This window comes from Callithrix jacchus, chromosome 1 (assembly GCF_049354715.1).
Source record: "Callithrix jacchus isolate 240 chromosome 1, calJac240_pri, whole genome shotgun sequence".
NCBI classification, from domain to species: Eukaryota; Metazoa; Chordata; class Mammalia; order Primates; family Cebidae; genus Callithrix; species Callithrix jacchus.
This window is the reverse complement of record NC_133502.1, coordinates 18,396,307-18,414,449: the sequence shown is the minus strand read 5'-3', so window position 1 is coordinate 18,414,449 and position 18,143 is coordinate 18,396,307. Positions and strand designations below refer to the sequence as shown.

The following is an 18,143-nucleotide window of genomic DNA, read 5'->3' as shown; positions in this document are numbered from 1 at the left end:
AAGAAAAATCCTAGAAATGAACCTCTTGAGATAGTCTCCAGGCACAGGAGTAGAAAAGGAGCTGCTCTTGTTAAAGGGAAAGTGGCATGAGTCCCTGGAGGCTTGGCCCTCTACCCTCTTTCCTTTCTGTACTGAAGCTACAGAGCTCCTCAGAGCATTTCAAAAAACACTAAATAGTAGCAGAAATAGATGGAGCTCAAAGAATGTGCTGTTCCATCGACAACCAACATAAATAATGCATCTTTACAAATAGAACTGAAATGTTAACTACATCCCAAATTAATGGTGTTGAAAAGGATGTACTATAGCCCAGTGTCTCAGTCTAAATATGGATGGTACAGTCATCACTGTGCCCAGACATCTGGCCATAAACTCTTGGATATTTTGGAACAGGATGAGCAAACCCAATTGCAGAGCACTGAAAGGCAAGCGGCCAACTGAGCAGAGAGGTTAGCAGAGCTGACCAGCACAAGGAACCAAGTTTTGCTTGCGCAGTGACAGGACATGACTTGATTGCATAATATTAATTTTTTTCCCCCTTTTTTGGTCCTTTATGTCAGCTAGGTAATGTGCTGACATCATAACAAGGTTGGAGGGAGGCGCATCTCACATGTGAATGTGAAAAACCAATCATCACATGTGTGAACCACAAAAGGATCTCAATATACCTTTAAATAAGAATCTTAACTTTTTGAAAACACTGAGCCTTATGTCAATACCAAAAGGTCAACTTTGAAGTAAAGGGTTGTTCAAAATATTTGATTAGGCCAAATCAGAGTCTTCAAGGGGTGTAAGCTATTACTGTCAAAAACATCAACAAGCATAGATGACCTCTGAGTAAATTTGATAGGTGCAAAATTTTCTCTTTAATTATTTCCCCAATACTTATTAATCTCTTTTATCCAAGATGAAAAAGAATGCTTATCTTCTTGTAACAGATACCATTGTATTTTAATAGAACATTTAAAATATGAATAATATATAGTAGATAAAATATTCAAAGGAAATATTTGGAAAACCTGTAATACTAGCACAATGAAATGAACACAGCTTTGGAGTCAGACAAGCCAGAATTTGGTTCTTGTTACCAATTTATCAGTGTGATCTTAAAATCAAAGCCTTCTCAGGAACGATCAGAAAATCAAGGCCACTGAGTACATGTGGGGTTGGAGGAACCTGGGACTAAAGACTCTATTCTTTATCTTATACTTGGAAGAATCCTGGTGAAATCCTAGAATTGATGTTCTTACGTGAAGACAGGCAAGTCACTGACTTAACAAAGAATCGCATCATTTTCGAAACGAGAGGCACTGTGGTCTCATCATCCAACCAAATCTACCAATTTGACTGGATGGTTAGAGTGGAGAGACGGTCAGAAGTACTGGTGTATGGGCTAGTTGTATGTAAGTAGTGTGTGTGTGTGTGTGTGTGTGTGTATTCATCCTTACCTTATTGGTAGGCAAGTCTCAGTCTTATCTTAAAATCCAAAGGGGGTGGGACATAGGAAGAGAGCAATTCTGTTACTTTGCAGCAACCTACTGATTGAGCTACACAGTGCAACACTCAGTTTCTTCCTAGAATTCACAGTTCTCTGCAAGGAGAATATACTCACCAACAAAGCAATTTTTCCTAATTTCATTTTGAGACTCACATAAATTTCATATTTATGATTATTACTAGTTTTATGAAAACACTGCCAAATATGTATTCCTGGTTCCTTTTGTACACCATATGAACATATCCATGACTTTTCTAGCAACTTAAATGTTCCCCCTAAATATGTATAAAAGCATAATACTACATCCTAACCAACTCATTAGTTGATTTATTTATTATTTTTTTAAAGACAGGATCTTGCCCTGTCATCCAGGCTGGAGTACAGTGGCACAATTTCAGGTCACTGCAGCCTCCACCTTCTGGGCTCAAGTGATCCTCTGACTTCAGCTTCCCAAGTACTGGGACTTCAGGCATGCACCACTATGCCCAGCAAATTTTAATTTTTGTAGGTACAGTATCTCACCATGCTGCCCAGGCTGTTCTTGAACTCCTGGGCTCAAGCCATCTACCAGCCTTGGCCTCCCAAAGTGTTGGGATTACAGGCATGAGCCACTGCGCCTGGCTCATTAGTCTATTTAGATCATGCATACCATCATAGGATTGCAAGAATTGTTACAAAATAAGCCATATCACCTCTCCTTGCTGACAAAAATAGACTGGAACTCTGGAAAGGGAAGCTTCCCCTGGATCCAAGAATTTGTACTGATTATGAGCTGCTGCACAGGAAATTTACCAGGCCTCAGCATTACTATGTGTCCGTTCTAAGTTAATATGTCATCAATTCTTCAAAACTCAGCTGTTGCTGGCATATCATTTTCCAAAGGGAGAAGATAAGTTGCAACATTCATTCTAAACGCTAAATAATCGTGATGTACATAGCAAAGCTTAGTAACTGTACCATGAGTGACGATTCATTAAGGAAATCTGCTCACCCACACGGCTGGGAGGCTCATCAGCCCACGGGCGTTGAGCACAAGGCACTCCTTGTTTTTCTTTTTCCAGACAGGATCTTGCTCTGTTGCCCAGGCTGGAGTGCAGTGGTGCAGTCATAGTTCCCTAGAGCCTCAGACTCTTGAACTCAAACGATTCTTCCACCTCAGCCTACTTAGTAGCTAGGACTGTGGGGTGCAGGTCACCATGCCTGGCCAACTTTTAATTTTTTTGTAGGGACAGAGTCTTACTATGTTGCCCAGGCTGGTCTTGAACTCCTGGGCTAAAGAGATTCCCCTTCCTTGGCCTCCCAAAGTGCTGAGATTACAGGTGTGAGCCACCACCAAAGCACTCTTGATACATGATGTCATCTAATCCTCACAGCGGCTCTGCTATTATTACTCCCATTTTATAGGTATGGAGATTAAAGCTCAAAGGTCAAATAACTTGCCCAAATTTACCAATTAAGGGGTAGCATCTCTGGTCCACCCTTGGTCTAATTCCAAAGCCTCATTAGAGAACATAACACATAATTCACATTACCTTTAGAGATCAGGGGTGAGATTTCAAAGGCAGCTACTTCAGGCTGCACTTCCAGATGTAGAGAAGAAGCAATCACTCTCTTCCCATCTGAAAAGTTTTAGAAGCTCCAGGCTCTTTGCCTATCCTATCTTGTGCCTATTCGCCACACTCCTGCTTTTCCAGAGCTGTTGCCCCTTTCGGTTCAGCAGAAGCACATGGGTGAAGTGGCAGGGTCCTGAGCTCGCAGCCAAGAGACGTGGGGTCAAGCCCAGATCTGTTACTATCAGCCAGAACTTCCTGGGCTTTCTTTTGCAAAGTAAGAGGATTGTATTAGATCCATAATCTCAACCTTGCTATATTCAAACCCAAATAAAAGATGCCTGACTTTTTAGTTAGCTTAACCTCAACAGTCTCTTTCTATCCTAAAATGCCATAGTTTGCAGTGATTTCTCATGAAGCCTTCCTTCACAGCTCACCCAGCCCACTGTGATCTCTTTCTCCTCTGAATTCATGACTCATCCTTGCCATATAAAATGCTGCCTCAACATTTAGAGGGCCTGAGACAATAATATAAAGGGAGAACCACTACCATTTGTCTAAACATATAAAATGTATAAATCAAACTAATAAGCTGTCATATATGCTCTATTCTCCTGTCCTGACAAAAATCATCTTCAGAATACACTGAAAGCCCAGGCTTGAGTTTAGAATCCTCAGAGTTCCTGGAGGTCTGTTCTGGAAAGCTGCAGTGAACACAGAGCCACTCTTGGTCTAGGAGTCTGGCCTGCAGTCCTGCTGACTTCATCTCCTACTTGGCTCTGCTCCCACAGCAAAAAGGGGGTCCTGGGTGTGGACACACCACACACACACCCGTGCTTTTTTTGGACTGGGTATTCTGAAATCCCAGGAGCACAGAGCAGTGTCCAGAACAAGATGGGTGGCCCCTTCCTGCCTCCCCTCCCCATCTCGCACAAACCATGCACTCCCTGCTTGAAAGGTGGCCTTTGGATGGAAGAAGAGCCAGGCTCTTGAAGACATGGGTACAGACCAGGGGACCCTATGGTTGGAGCATGAAGGCAGCACTAACTTCATGACATGACTTTCATCCTTTCTTACCTTTACCTCACCTACTTTCCTCTTGGCAGATAAGCTCTTGAGAAACCTCTGCCTCCTGTGAGTCCCAGCCTTTCCCTAACTATCAAGGATGGTTAAGTGTCTTAGTCAGTTCAGGCTGCTTTAACAAAATGCCATAGGCTGGGTGGTTTGTAAACAATAGACATTTATTTATTTTTTAAGGAAGGAAGATGCCAGTTTTATTTAAACACAAAACGTGCACATAGCTGTCTACTCATTTTCTTCTCTGCGCAGCCTGGCATTGGGGTTGGTGACTCTGATGGCCAGCTGGGCAGCTCTTTCCATGATGGCTTTGTGGTTCTTGGAGGAAACATTGTGAGTGATCTCAGCACAGTAAGATTTGTGGCACATCAGCAGCACTTCCAGCTCCTTGACATTGTGGACCAGGAGCTTCCGGAAGCCACTGGGCAGCATGTGCTTTGTTTTTTTATTGCTCCTATAACCAATGTTAGGCCCTTGAACCGTCTGTGAACCCCGTTGTCAATACCTATGGGTTTCCCCCAGTTACGCTTAATTTTGACATATTGGTCTGACTGGTGCTGGATGAACTTCTTGGTTCTCTTTTTGATGATCTTGGGTTTCACAAGGGGTCTAAGGGCGGCCATGATGCCGAAGAGGAGATCGCTGCTACCTCTGTAGGCAGCGCGGAGGAAGAGAAAGCACAATAGACATTTATTTATCATAGTTCTGGAGGCTGGAAGTCCAAGATCAGGCTGGCAGCATGGTTGGGGGTCTGATGAGGGCCCTCTTCTGGGTCACAAACTGTGGTCTTCTCATTGAATCCTCATATGGTGGCAACAGGGCAAACGAGCTCTCTGGAGTCTCTTCTCTAAGGGCATTAATTCCATTCATGAGGATTTCACCCTCATGACCTAATCACTTCCTAAAGGTCCCACCTCATAATACCATCCTAACACCGATTTCAACACATGAATTTGGGGAGGAACTACACAATCATTCAGTCTATAACAATAAATAACTGAATATTTTACTTTCAGACTATTGAAAGTCTTTTTTTTTTTTTTTTGCAGACTGCCTTTTCTATTACCAGAAACTTTATTTAGCATTTAAACAGAATTCTAGAAACCTAAACAATCTATAATCAACCATTTAGATTTAACTATGTATCACAAGGGTCATAGCTATAAAGTATTTCTTCACTTAGTGTTGCTCCATCTTTAGGTTAATCTTCTAATTCATTTGTGGTTAATTATAAGTAGATTTCTCTTACATATTCTTCACATGAATATGAGAGCTATACTCTCTGAAACAGTGTTTATCTACACATATACTTCTGTTGCTACCTGGATGAAGGATACTTTGGTTGGGTATGGAAACCTTAGCTTGTAGTCTTTTTCTTGCACTAGTTAATATATACAATCCAACTGTTTCCTAGCTTCCAGTGATGACAGATGAGACATTCAACATCACTGCAAATCTTTTGCTTTAGTAAGTTTCTTATTTTCAGTCCAAAAGCCTTTCAGTTTCATCTTTATGCTTAGAGTTCAGCTGTTTTACCTGGATGTGCCTAGATCTGGGCTTTCATAGTCTTTTCTGAAGCAGCATCCCTCCTCTCCATTTACAAATTTGTGTCTCTCTTTTACTTAGGGGTCTCTTAGTCTATTATCTGTCCAGTGTTTGCCCTTCTGTTGGTTTATTTTTCCTCCTCCTGGAACTTCTATTAGTTGCACATGAAGTTTCTTAGATCTGTCTTCCAAGTTCCTCATCGTTCCCTTTATAATTTGTGTCTGTTTTGAAATTAGCGTTCATTTGATTTCCTAGGACACAGATTTCTGTCTCAATAATAAATAACCTCTCTTCCTCTCTTTGGTTAATCTACTGAATATTTTAAAGGACTCATTTGTATTGATGGAAGTAAAACTTTTATTGAGGGATAACACACATACATAAAAATGTATACATTTTACATGTCCAACTCAATACATTTTTGTGAGGAGAACTATAAAATAACATTACAGATTATATAATAAACCAACATAGAAATAATAAACCATTGAATTTACATAACAGATTATATAATGAATCAACATAGAAATTATAATCAATGGTTTATAATTTCTATTTTGGTTTATTATATAATCTGTTACATAAAATACTTTAAATTATTTTATTATATAATTTTTAGACATGCACAAAATTGTAGAGAATAGCAAAATGAACCCCTACACACCACTCCCCAGATTCAACAGTTCTCGAGAGTTTTCCATACTTACCTACCCAAATCTATTTTCTTTTTCTTTGCTAAAGTATTTTAAAGAAAATCCTAGACAACATGTCCTTTCTCTCCTGCATACTTTAGTCCCTAAAATATAAGAGCATCATCTTTCTTAATCCCAATGTTAACACACTTAATGAAATTAACGACAATTCTTCAGAGCCATTTTATAATCAGATCATGATCAGATTCTTCCAATTGTCTCAAAAATACATGTACAGGGCTGGGCGTGGTGACTCATGTCTGTATTTCCAGCACTTTGGGAGGCCATGGCAGGTGGATCACCTGAGGTCAGGAGTTGGAGACCAGCCTGACAAACATGGTAAAACCCCATCTTTACTAAATACAAAAAATTAGCAGGTGTGGTGGCGCATGTCTGTAATCCCAGCTACTTGGGAGGCTGAAGCAGGAGAATCGCTTGAACCCGAGAGTTGGAGGTTGCAGTGAGCCAAGATTCCACCATTGCACTCCAGCAATGAGAGCAAAACTCCATCTCAAAAAAAAAAAAAATACTTGTACGGATTGTTCATTCAGATCAGGATTAAATCAAAGTTCATTCATTTCATTTGATACTGTAATTTCTAAGTCTCTTTTAATCAAATTGAGTCCTCCTTCTCTCCCTTGCTTTCTGACATTGGCTTGTTTAATAAGTCAGACAAGCTGTCCTGTAGAATCTCCCATATTTTGATTTTTTTTTTTTTTTTTTTTGCTTCCTTGTGGTTTTAACTTCCTTCCTTATACCTTGTGTTTTCCTAGAGGCTTAGCTAGATTCAGGCTTAACTTTTTTTTTTTTTTTTTTTTTTTGGCAAGAATACATTACAGTTGGTGCTGTGTGCTTCATATCGTATTACATCAGGAGGCGCCGAATGACTGGTTTCCATTTTTAGTGATGCTGAGATTGATCAAAGAATTCAAGTAGTGACAGCCAGACCCCTCCATTCTCCTTCCCAACCAACTAATTACGAAGTAATATTATCCTCTGGTGATTGCTTATGACTCAATTGTTTCACTAGGGGTGGCAAAGTGATGGTTTTCTGATTCTGTCATTCCTTATTCATTTATTAGCTGAAATTCTTCAGCTAATAATAATTTTCTCTCTCCAATTAGGTGATTTAATTATCCTGAAAGACAACATGAGTGCTTAATTCATTTCTTTTAATTGTAAATTTTCAGAGTAAGAAATTGGTGTCCTGGTATTTGCAATGGTGTCAAATGAGCCGGAGCTCTCTCCTTCTCTCATATGTTCAATTTGCTAATTTAATTGAATGAATATATTTTCTTTTTCTTTTCTTTTCTTTTCTTTCTTTCTTTTTTATTTAAAGATGGAGTTTTGCTCTCATTGCACAGGCTGGAATGCAATGGCATGATCTTGGCTCACTGCAACCTTCCCCTCCCAGGTTCAAGCCATTCTCCTGCCTCAGCCTCCCAAGAAGCTGGGATTACAGGCATGCGCCACCACACCCAGCTAATTATTTTGTATTTTTAGTAGAGGCAGGCTTTCTCCAGGTTGGTCAGGCTGGTCTTGAACTCCTGATCTCAGGTGATCCACCTGCCTCAGCCTCCCAAAGTGCTGGGATTACAGGCATGAGACACCACGCCTGGCACAAATGATTATGTTTTTCTTATTAATGCCCAAATTGTGCACTTTTGGCTATGATTTTATATTTTTTTCTCTTTTGTCACACTGAAAATTTTGGATACTAATAACATCAACCTAATTACCTATTTTTATTATCCTACACTATGTAAAAGTTTCAAAATACTAGTACTACAATATACCTGCTTAAAATTGGACTCCGCAGTCAACTCTGACATTTACTTGCACTTCTGTCTGGCCTTAGAATATGTCTCTACAAGCAGGCATAGTCAAAATACTAGGTTCTAAAACCACTTGAAACAACTCGTTTGTCTGTATGAGTCATACACATTGTCTCATTTATTGTAGTTTGAATTTAATTTTTAGTTTTTCAACTTTTATTTTTAAGTTGTCTCCCAAATCAAAGCTATATAGCAAATTACTCTCAAGAGAAGTCCCGCTAACATTCCTGTCCCCTTCATTCTATTTCCTTCCTCTCCAAAAAAGCGGCCATTTTTTTAAGCTTTAATTTTTGTCTTTCTCCTCTCTCTTTTAACAAATATAAGCAGTACCTGCACTCTCCTTCCCTGCTTGCACACTGGGTTGCGTACTATGTTTTCATTTACTTATTTATTTTGAGACAGGGTCTCACTCCATCATCCAGGCTGGAGTGAAGTGGTACAATTACAGCTCACTTGAGCCTCAACTTGCCAGGTTCCAGCAATCCTCCCACCTCAGCCTCCCAAGTAGCTGGGACCACTGGCGTGTACCACCATGCCCTAATTTTTCTACTTCTGGCAGAGATCGGGTTTTGCCATGTTGTCCAGGCTGGTCTCAAACTTCTGAGCCCAAGTAATCTACCTGCCTCAGTCTCCCAAAGTGCTGGGATTATAGGTGTGGCCACTGTTCCCGGCTGGTTGCACACTATATACACTATTCTCAGTGTACTTTCTTCATTTAGCAATATATCCATCACTCATTCCACAGCAGCATGCGGTGGCCCTCCTCATGCCTCATTTACTGCTACATGGCATTACATCATGAGAATGCTTCATACTTTATGTAACCAGCCCCATTTTGCTAGTGTGCTGGGTAAAAGTATAAATGCATATAATTTTTTCCTTGACACTGACAAATTATTCTCCATTTTGCACTGCTACCAATTTTATAGTGCCTGTTTCTTTAGTGTCTCATCAATAAAACTTATTGTCAAACCTTTGGATTTTCATTACTATGACAGATTAAAATGAAATCTCAAAGTAATTTGACTTACAATTATTTTACCTGTATGCAATTGAGCATTTTTTCATGTTTAAAGCCGATTTTATTTTTCTTTGAACTTTATATTTTTGTACATTGTTTACTCTAAGTTAGTTAATTTTTAGATTAAAAAAAATTTTCAGAAAATGATACAGTTTGGCTCTGTGTCCCCCCACCTGAATCTGACCTTGAACAGAGACCTAGCCCTTTATCAGAGACTTAAATTGCAAATATCTTTTCCTAGTTTGTTCATTCATCTTGTGATCGTGCCTCTGAATTTTTTTTTTTTTTTTTTTTTTTAGCTGGAATCTCACTCTGTCACCTAGGCTGGAGTGCAATGGCATGATCTTGGTTCACTGCAACCTCCAGCACCTGAGTTCAAGCCATTCTCCTGTCTCAGCCTCCCAAGTAGCTGGGATTACAGGTGTGTGGCACCACACCAGCTAATTTTTGTATTTTGGGTGGAGACAGGGTTTCAACAGGTTGGCCAGGCTGGTCTCAAACTCCTGACCTCAGGTGATCTGCTGTCCTCAGCCTCCCAAAGTGCTGCAATTACAGGCGTCAGTCACTGCACCCAGCCTTGCATTGCATTTTTTGGTCATATAGTATTATTTAAATTTGATGTGGTCAATATTTAAATATTTAAATTTTATACCTTTTTTTGAGACAGAGACTTGCTCCATTGCCTAGACTAAAGTGCAGTGGGGTGATTATAGCTCACTGCAACCTCAAAATTTGTGGACTCAGTCAATCCTCTTGTGTTGGATTCCCAAGTAGTTGGGACTATGGGGGCATGCCACCACTCCTGGCTAATTTTATAATTTTTGGTAGAGATGGGGTCTTGCCATGCTGCCCAGGCTGGTCTCTAACTCCTGGGCTCAGTGGATTTTCCTGCCTTGGCCTCCAAAAGTGTTGAGATTACATGTGTGAGTCACCTTGCTCAGCCCAAATTTGTACATCTTTTAGACACTGGTTTTGGATTTTCAAACATGGTTTAAAAAGTTTTCTTAATTCTCAAGTCATACATAAAAAAGGCCCTCTGGTATTTATAGTTTCATTATTTATATTTGGATTTTATCCATTTGGTATTTATTTCTGTGTATGTTTTCCCAAATAGCTCAAAATTATTTATTAAATAATCTAAAACTTTCCCATGATTTGGGATAATACCTTCATTATTTATTAAATGTCCGTAATGATATATGTCTGCTTCTGGATGTCCTATTCAACTGTGAACTTTGCCTGTTTTTCTATCACATGTCAATACCATGAAGCTTTGAATATAGAAGTTTTATGTTTTAAGTATCTGATAGGATTAACCTCCCACATTACTCTTTTTTCCAGAATTTCCTTTGATAGTCTGGTTTATTAATTTTATGTATTTATTCTTTTTTTTTTTAGACAGAATCTCACTCTGTCATCTAGGATGGAGTTCAGTGGGAAAATCTGGGCTCACTGCAGGCTCCGCCTCCTGGGCTCAAGAGGTTCTCCTGCCTCAGCCTCCCGAGTAGCTGGGATTATAGGCGTGCACCACCATGCCCAGCTAATTTTTGTATTTTCAGTAGAGGTTTTCGCCATGTTGGCCAGGCTGATCCTAAACTCCTGTCCTCAAGTGATCCGCCTGCCTTAGCCTCCCAAAGTGCTGGGATTATAGGCATGGGCCACCTTGCCCAGCCTAATTTTTTTTAAAAAAATACAAACCTTATAATCTAGCTCCAGAGAGCAAAACTACCATTTTTAATGGAATTTCATCAAATATTTATAGTAAGGGAGAAATTACATCTTAAGGAATTGAGTCCTCTTATCAAGAATGTATTATGCTTTTCCAGTTGTTTGTCAACTTTGTGTCTTTATTAGTATGCTGTGTAATGACACTTCACTTAAGAACAACCCACATACATGACCAAACTTACCTGACTAAGGAGTGCGGACCAGGAAGAGATGAAGGAGGTAGGATCAGAAATCTTTTAAATCAAGTTTTTAGGAGGCTGCTCCAGTGATCAACAGTATCAGATGCCTGTGGGTGGCAGGGAGAGAAAGAGCCATCGAGTAGCTATTTGCCGATGGTTCACAGAGCTGAAAATGTGGTAAAGATGAACTTCAAGGGCCACAATGATGTGTCCAGAGTTGGTCAATGGAACTAGAACAATAACACCATAACCTGAAAAGATGTCAAGAGTGGCAGGGCACCACCATAGTCCCATGAGGGGCCCAAAGAGAGGCTGCCAGGGCAGCAGGGACAACACCGCCTGCCATGAGGCCTCCCCACTGTGAGATAAGCAGGTCAACTTGTGGCAGGAGCTTCAGTGGGAGCCCCTGGATCATAAACATGGAGTCCTGCACGTTGTGCCCATCCACAGTGGTGGGTGCGTTCCCATATCCAGCACAGCTATGGGTCCAGTTAGCAACATGTGTTGAAATTCACCTGGGGTAGCTGGAAAATATTATGGAAAATATTAGGGAAAGTTATAGATTACAAACTCAAACCTTTTGGAAGGCTGAAAGGTTTTATTGAGACAGGCTGAAGGCAGCTGGTTCATTATTAGAGAAGAGATAGGGGTGATAAAAGGCTTTCCTGGTTTAAATCTGTTTACCCCACATCCCTTTGTCTCTACTCTGACTGTTTACTCATGTAAACTTTGTGCTAGATGGTCCTCTCATGGGGGGATCAAAGGGGAATTATTCATTAATAGTATTTACTCTAGGCCCAGAACCTAAAGCTTTTGTTATTTGTAAAACCACTCTGTTAACCATGTTGATTATCCACAAGCTTGTTAACTTGGAGCCTCTGTTAGGAATAAATGTGTGGATGTACAGGAGGTCTTGGTTGATTGGCTGCATCTCGCCCTCTGAAAGCAGCGATGACCATCCCTAGCCCACTTGAATCGCTGTAATGGTGTGGGAGTGCATTCATTCATCCGTCGTTGAGTCAGGGTCTGCAGGCCAGACCTCCGCAGGTGGTGGTCAAAGTTTCAAACATGGCCATCTGCTTAGCACAGGCTCCACCAGCAGCTTGGCGCTAGTCAGTTTCATCAGCAAAGGGGCCCTGACCATTTCCATCTATGTGAGTGACCCAGATGTTTCTCTCAGCAGTCACAATTTGTTTCCACAGTTTGTGACCTGCAAATGGGATGCTGTTAATCTGGAATCTGTAGTTTTCCAAGTGGCTGACCAAACACTTAGCCATTGACAACAGCCCAAGAATGACTAAAAATAGGGCAAGTTGCATCAAGGGTAGTCTTGGCCAGACCTACAAGAACAGCCATGCATTCTGCCTTCCAAGCAGAGAGCTCACATCTGTTTTTGGATCTCTGCAGTCTGTGCAGCCACAGCAGCCCAGGGACAGCACTGGGGATCAACTTGGAAAAACCATCAGTGACCCAGGCCCATGCATGTAGGAGAACCTCTGTGAAGTGAGGTCCCCAGGAAGCTACAGCTTTGCCTCAGCTGGTGAATGGGAGATAACATTTCCCTCAGAGGGCCGGCATCTCCTGTTTCATGGATAGCTGAGATGGTGCTGGGGCCACGCTGTCCAAATTCCATTTTCCAGCCGAGGCTTTTTGGACCCTTCCCACCATGTTAGTGTTTGAGTCTAAGTTTAAACAGGCCAGAGAGTCACAAGGCCTTTATCGTTGAGGTGTGCAGTTTCAACTAGAGGACAAGACCAAGCTGATAGCTGATTTTCAGGAGGAGTATTTCTGGTGGTCACAACAGGGAAGTGACAAGTCCAAAACCTCTGGCTGTGTGTTCAGGTGGAGGGTGTCTCCCATTGCCAGAGACTCCACCTGGCATAATCATTGGTCACAGGGACCTGAGCTCAAAGGAGCCAGGAGTGTGTGAGTCTCCAAGGGCACCAGCAAGTCTCTACGTGTGGCTCCTCCCAATCAGAATCATCCACTCTGGCACTCGCAGGACAGGAAGTACAGGTTCATCAGTTCATTTCATACCTCCAGATGTAGAAGAAGCTACAACAGCAATATGGATTGATTTTATACCTTACAAGAAAAATGTAAATTTTAGACTGGGCACAGTGGCTCACATCTGTAATCCCAGCACTTTGGGAGGCAGAAGCGGGTGGATCACCTGAGGTCAGTGTTCGAGACCAGTCTGACCAACATGGAAAACCTCCGTCTCTACTACAAATACAAAAAAAATTAGTGCAGCATGGTGGCATACACGTGTAATCCCATCTTCTAGGGGCAACAACAGCGAAATTCTGTCTCAAAAATTAAATTAAATTAAAATAATAAATTTTATATACCTGTTGAAAGGGCTCTTTGTTTGTGTCTAGTCCAGCTTGGGTTCAATCAGGAGAAAGAAACCAGCCAGTAATTTAAATAGGGAAAGTTAAATGTAAAATAATCAGGTTTAACAAGGAATTGGAATAACGAGGCATTGACTAGTAAAAGAAGAACCCTAAAAACTGTGGAAATAACAAATATAAGCAGGAGCCCCTATGCTTAAGGCGTTGCCTCTGAGATCCAGAGCCTGTTGAGAGGACGTGGCCGTGGGTCGCTGGATTGCGGAGAAGTAGCTGTGGTGCTGCACAAGTCACATTGCTGAGAAATGTGCCTTACAGGGTTCCAGGAAAGCTGATTGTAGGGAAGGAGTGAGCTACAAAACTACCCCAGGGTGCTGGTCGGGAGGTGAGCTGCTGCTGCTGGTTGCTGCTGGCTGCCACGCCTTGCAGAGGCAGAGCTCTGGAGAAGTTATGAGCTCTGCAGGCGCTGGGTCCTGGGGAAACCATGTGCCCTAAAGGAGCTGGACACTGTAGAGGCTGCCAGTCTGCAGGAGCACACCTGAACCAAGAGGCAAAACCCTCTCCTTGTGCCCAGTCTACTGACAAGTTTGGCCTCGTCACAGCTGGCAAGTTATTGAAAGAGCCCACATCCATTTGCATAGAGCTGGCAAAAAGGTGAATTTGGAGTTGAAAGGTGTTAAGTCCATGACTGACACAGTGTATCTCCTGGAAGGGACCTCTAGTGGTATCTATATCTTAAAATAATAACCAGAAGCAAATATTAAGAAAATATTCAGTTAATATTAAGAGAAAATATTAAGTTAAAATTCTATGTGGTGGGAATTTGGGTATTTATAATACTAGTTTTGTAACTTTCTATATGTTTTAAATTTAGCAAAGAAAAATCAGCCGGGCGTGGTGGCTCACGCCTGTAATCCCAGCACTTTGGGAGGCCGAGGCAGGCGGATCACGAGGTCAAGAGGTCGAGACCATCCTGGTCAACATGGTGAAACCCCGTCTCTACTAAAAATACAAAAATTAGCTGGGCACAGTGGTGTGTGCCTGTAATTCTAGCTACTCAGGAGGCTGAGGCAGGAGAATTGCCTGAACCCAGGAGGCGGAGGTTGCGGTGAGCCAAGATCGTGCCATTGCACTCCAGCCTGAGTAACAAGAGCGAAACTCCTCAAAAAAAAAAAAAAAAAAAAAAAAAAAGAAAAGAAAAGAAAAATCTTGGTGAGAAAAAGTGATCGGTACACAGTAGTTCAGTCTCTAAAGTAGAGAGTGTAAGAATTTTAAGCATCTCTCTACTTAAAAAAGAAACTGATCTGCGTGAATTTTGAAAACTTGTGTGACTAAATTCTGTTGAAGAAATTAATAAGAAGTTGTTCCCAGTGTTCATTTGTACATTCATTTATTCTTTAAACATTTAATGAGCATTTTTCCTATGCCAGTAACCAGGCCAGGTACCATCATGTTCCAGTGGCAGAAGGCAGAGGCAGATTCTCAGATGATTAAAGTGGACCCGATGCAGGTTATGCCCGAGTTATGATGTGGGAAGCAATAAGAATTATCTGGGTAAAGAGAGGCAGGACAGATTTTCAGAGAATCAAATAAATGTTTGGGAAGGAAAATGTCTAGCCCAGTTTGTCACTCACAAAATAATTAAACCTGGCTGGGCACAGCGGTTCATGTTTGTAATCCCAGCACTTTGGGAGGCCGAAGGGGTGGATCATGAAGTCAAGAGATTGATTCCATCATGGCCAACATGGTGAAACCCCATCTCTACTGAAAAACCAAAAAAATTAGCTGGGTGTGGTGGCACACGCCAATTGGCCCAGCTGCTGGGGAGGCTGAGGCAGGAGAATTGCTTGAACCGGGGATGCAGAGATTGCAGCGAGCTGAGATCACGCCACTGCACTTCAGCCTGGCGACAGAGCGAGACTCAGTCTCAAAAAACAAAAACAAAACAAAACAAAAAACAAACAAACAAACAAACACAATAAAATAATTAAACCGGCCAGGTGCAGTGGCTCATGCCAGTAATTTCGGCACTTTGGGAGCTTGGGAGGCCGAGGTGGGCAGATCACAAGGTCAAGAGATCAAGACCATTCTGGCCAACATGGTGAAACCCCGTCTCTACTAAAAAAATAAAATAATAATAATAATATAAAAATTAGCTGGGCATGGTGGGTGTGTGCCTGTAGTTCCAGCTACTTGGGAGGCTGAGGCAGGAGACTGACTTGAATCTGGGAGGTGGAGGTTGCAGTAAGCTGAGATCACGCTACTGTACTCAAGCCTGGTGACAGAGCAAGACTTCATCTCAAAAAAATAAGTAAAACAAAATAATTAAACCAAGAGAATGGAAAAGATCACACTCTGAATAAGGAATGTCTCTAAAGATGAGCTATATTTTCAATAAAATGATTAATAAGTTTGATGGAGTCAAAGCATTTATAAATGATCTATGAACCTACAGCTCCTATTGTGCCAGGAAAGCTAAAAAAAGAGAGGCTATATTCGGGCCTCAGTGAGTTTCCTGGCTATCTGCTAATGTAGATGGTTTAAAGTGGTTGTGATAACTTGGCATGCATTTCAGATGAGAATGAACGCTTTCTGGGACAGGTGACATAGACAGCTTTCATGAGCTTTTATCACATTCATCTTCTCTAAAGTGAGAGGAGTGTGACATTTCCTTGCTCTCTCCTATTTATCCTGGGCTTCTTAAAGAGACGCTGCAAGATAGACTTGCTGTTTTCTATGCATATATAACTGAGTATTTCTGCCTTTCTTGTCTCTGTATTAAGGCATGCTGCAATTCTTTCTTCTGGGAGAAATCCCTGTGTTGTTATTCCAATACCTAGAGTGATTCACACATCTGGAATGAAAAGACGGTCTTATATTGGAGCCACTGATAATGCCACCGTTATTGCTGTGCTGGGAAGAGATCCAAGACTAGTAACTAAATCAGCTGATATTCAATGCGTGTAAAGCACTTAAGCTACCCTGCAATTCAGGGTTTCAACTTGCACAGACTTGACGATTGAATTCTGATTTCCACTCAGGGTTTTCTATTAACATTGTGAGGAAGGTTAGTAAAATATTGACTTGTGGGATTTTGTTCTGGGAGAACTAAAACAGAAGCTGCTTGTATTATTGGAAATAAAGTCTTTTAAATAAAATGTTAACTCTTGAAGAATATCGTTGCCATTTACTATTATTATGTGTGCAGTTTTCTGAAAAGACTTTTTTAGAGTAGTTTTAGTTTCACAGCAAAATTCAGCAGAAAATACAGAGAATACCCATACACCCCATGTGCCTCCCACCTCTGCCCAGCCTCCCCTACTATCAAAATCTCACACCAGAGTGGTACATTTGCCAGAATTGATCAACCTACATTGACACTTTATCACCCAAAGTCTGTAGTTTACATTAGGGTTCACTCTTAATGTACATTAAGACAAATGTATGACATGTACTCACCATTATCCTCCCATATAGAGTAGATCCACCACCCTCAACGACCTCTGGGCTCTACCTATTCATTCCCCGCCCCACACCCACCTCCTGGAAACCAATGATCCTTTCACTGTTTCCATAGTTTTGCCTTTTCCAGAAAGCCATATAGTTGGAATCATACAGCATGTAGCCTTTCCAGACTAGCTTTTTTCACTTTGTAATATGTATTTAAGATTCTTCCATGTCTTTCCATGGTGTAAGCATTTATTTTTAGTGCTAATAATCCATTGCCTAGATGTTCTAAAGTTTACTTATCCGTTCATCTGTTGAAGAATATCTTGGTCACTTTGAAGTTTTGGCAATTACAAAGTTGCTATAAGACTTGGAACCAACCAAAATGCCCATCAATGATAGATTGGATGAAGGAAATATGGCACATATACACCATGAAATATTATGCAGCCATAAAAAAGAATGAGATCATATTCTTTGCAGGGAGGTGGATGAAGCTGGAAACCATCATTTCAGGAAACTGACACAGGAACAGAAAACCAAACACTGCATGTTCTCACTCATAAGTGGGAGATGAAAAATGAGAACACATGGACACAGGGAGGGGAACAATATACACCAGGGCCTATTGGAGGGTGGGAGGCAAGGGAAGGGAGAGCATTAGGACAAATACCTAATGCCTGTGGGATTTAAAACCTAGATGACTGGTTGATAGGCACAGCAAACCACCATGGCATGTGTATACCTATGTAAGAAACCTGCACATTCTGCACATGTATCCTGGAACTTAATATTTAAAAAATTTAAAAATTTAAAGTAAATAAAGTTACTGTAAACATCTGTGCACAGGGGTTTTTGTACATAAATGTCGGGTTCCATAAGTTTTCCGCTCATTTAGGTAAGTACCGAAAACCTTCTTTGCTGGATTATATAAGAGTACATTTATTTAGTTTGGTAAGTAGCCACCAGACTGTCTTCCAAAGTTGCTGTACCATTTTTGCATTCTCACCAGCAATGAAAGAGACTTCCTATTGCTTTGGATCCTCACCAGCATTTGACGTCAGTGTTCTGGCTTTTGTCTATTCTAAAGGTTTATAGTTGTATCTTGTTTTAATTTGCATTTTCCTGATGATGCATGATGTTGAGTATCTTTTCATCTGCTTATTTGCCATCTGTGTATCTTGTTTGGTGAGGTTTCTGTTCAGATCTTTTGTCCATTT

At 41.1% G+C, this 18,143-nt stretch overlaps 1 non-coding gene and 1 pseudogene across 1 annotated transcript; both read right to left on the bottom strand.

Annotated features, from left to right (window-relative positions):
• Positions 1-554: 554 nt before the first annotated feature.
• LOC118148480 (small nucleolar RNA U13) lies at positions 555-658 on the bottom strand. Its single transcript, XR_004735304.1, has one exon. It is a non-coding gene; the product is annotated as a small nucleolar RNA U13 (small nucleolar RNA).
• A 3,228-nt stretch (positions 659-3,886) lies between these two features.
• On the bottom strand, positions 3,887-5,164 carry LOC108589065 (large ribosomal subunit protein eL32 pseudogene; annotated as a pseudogene).
• Positions 5,165-18,143: the final 12,979 nt, after the last annotated feature.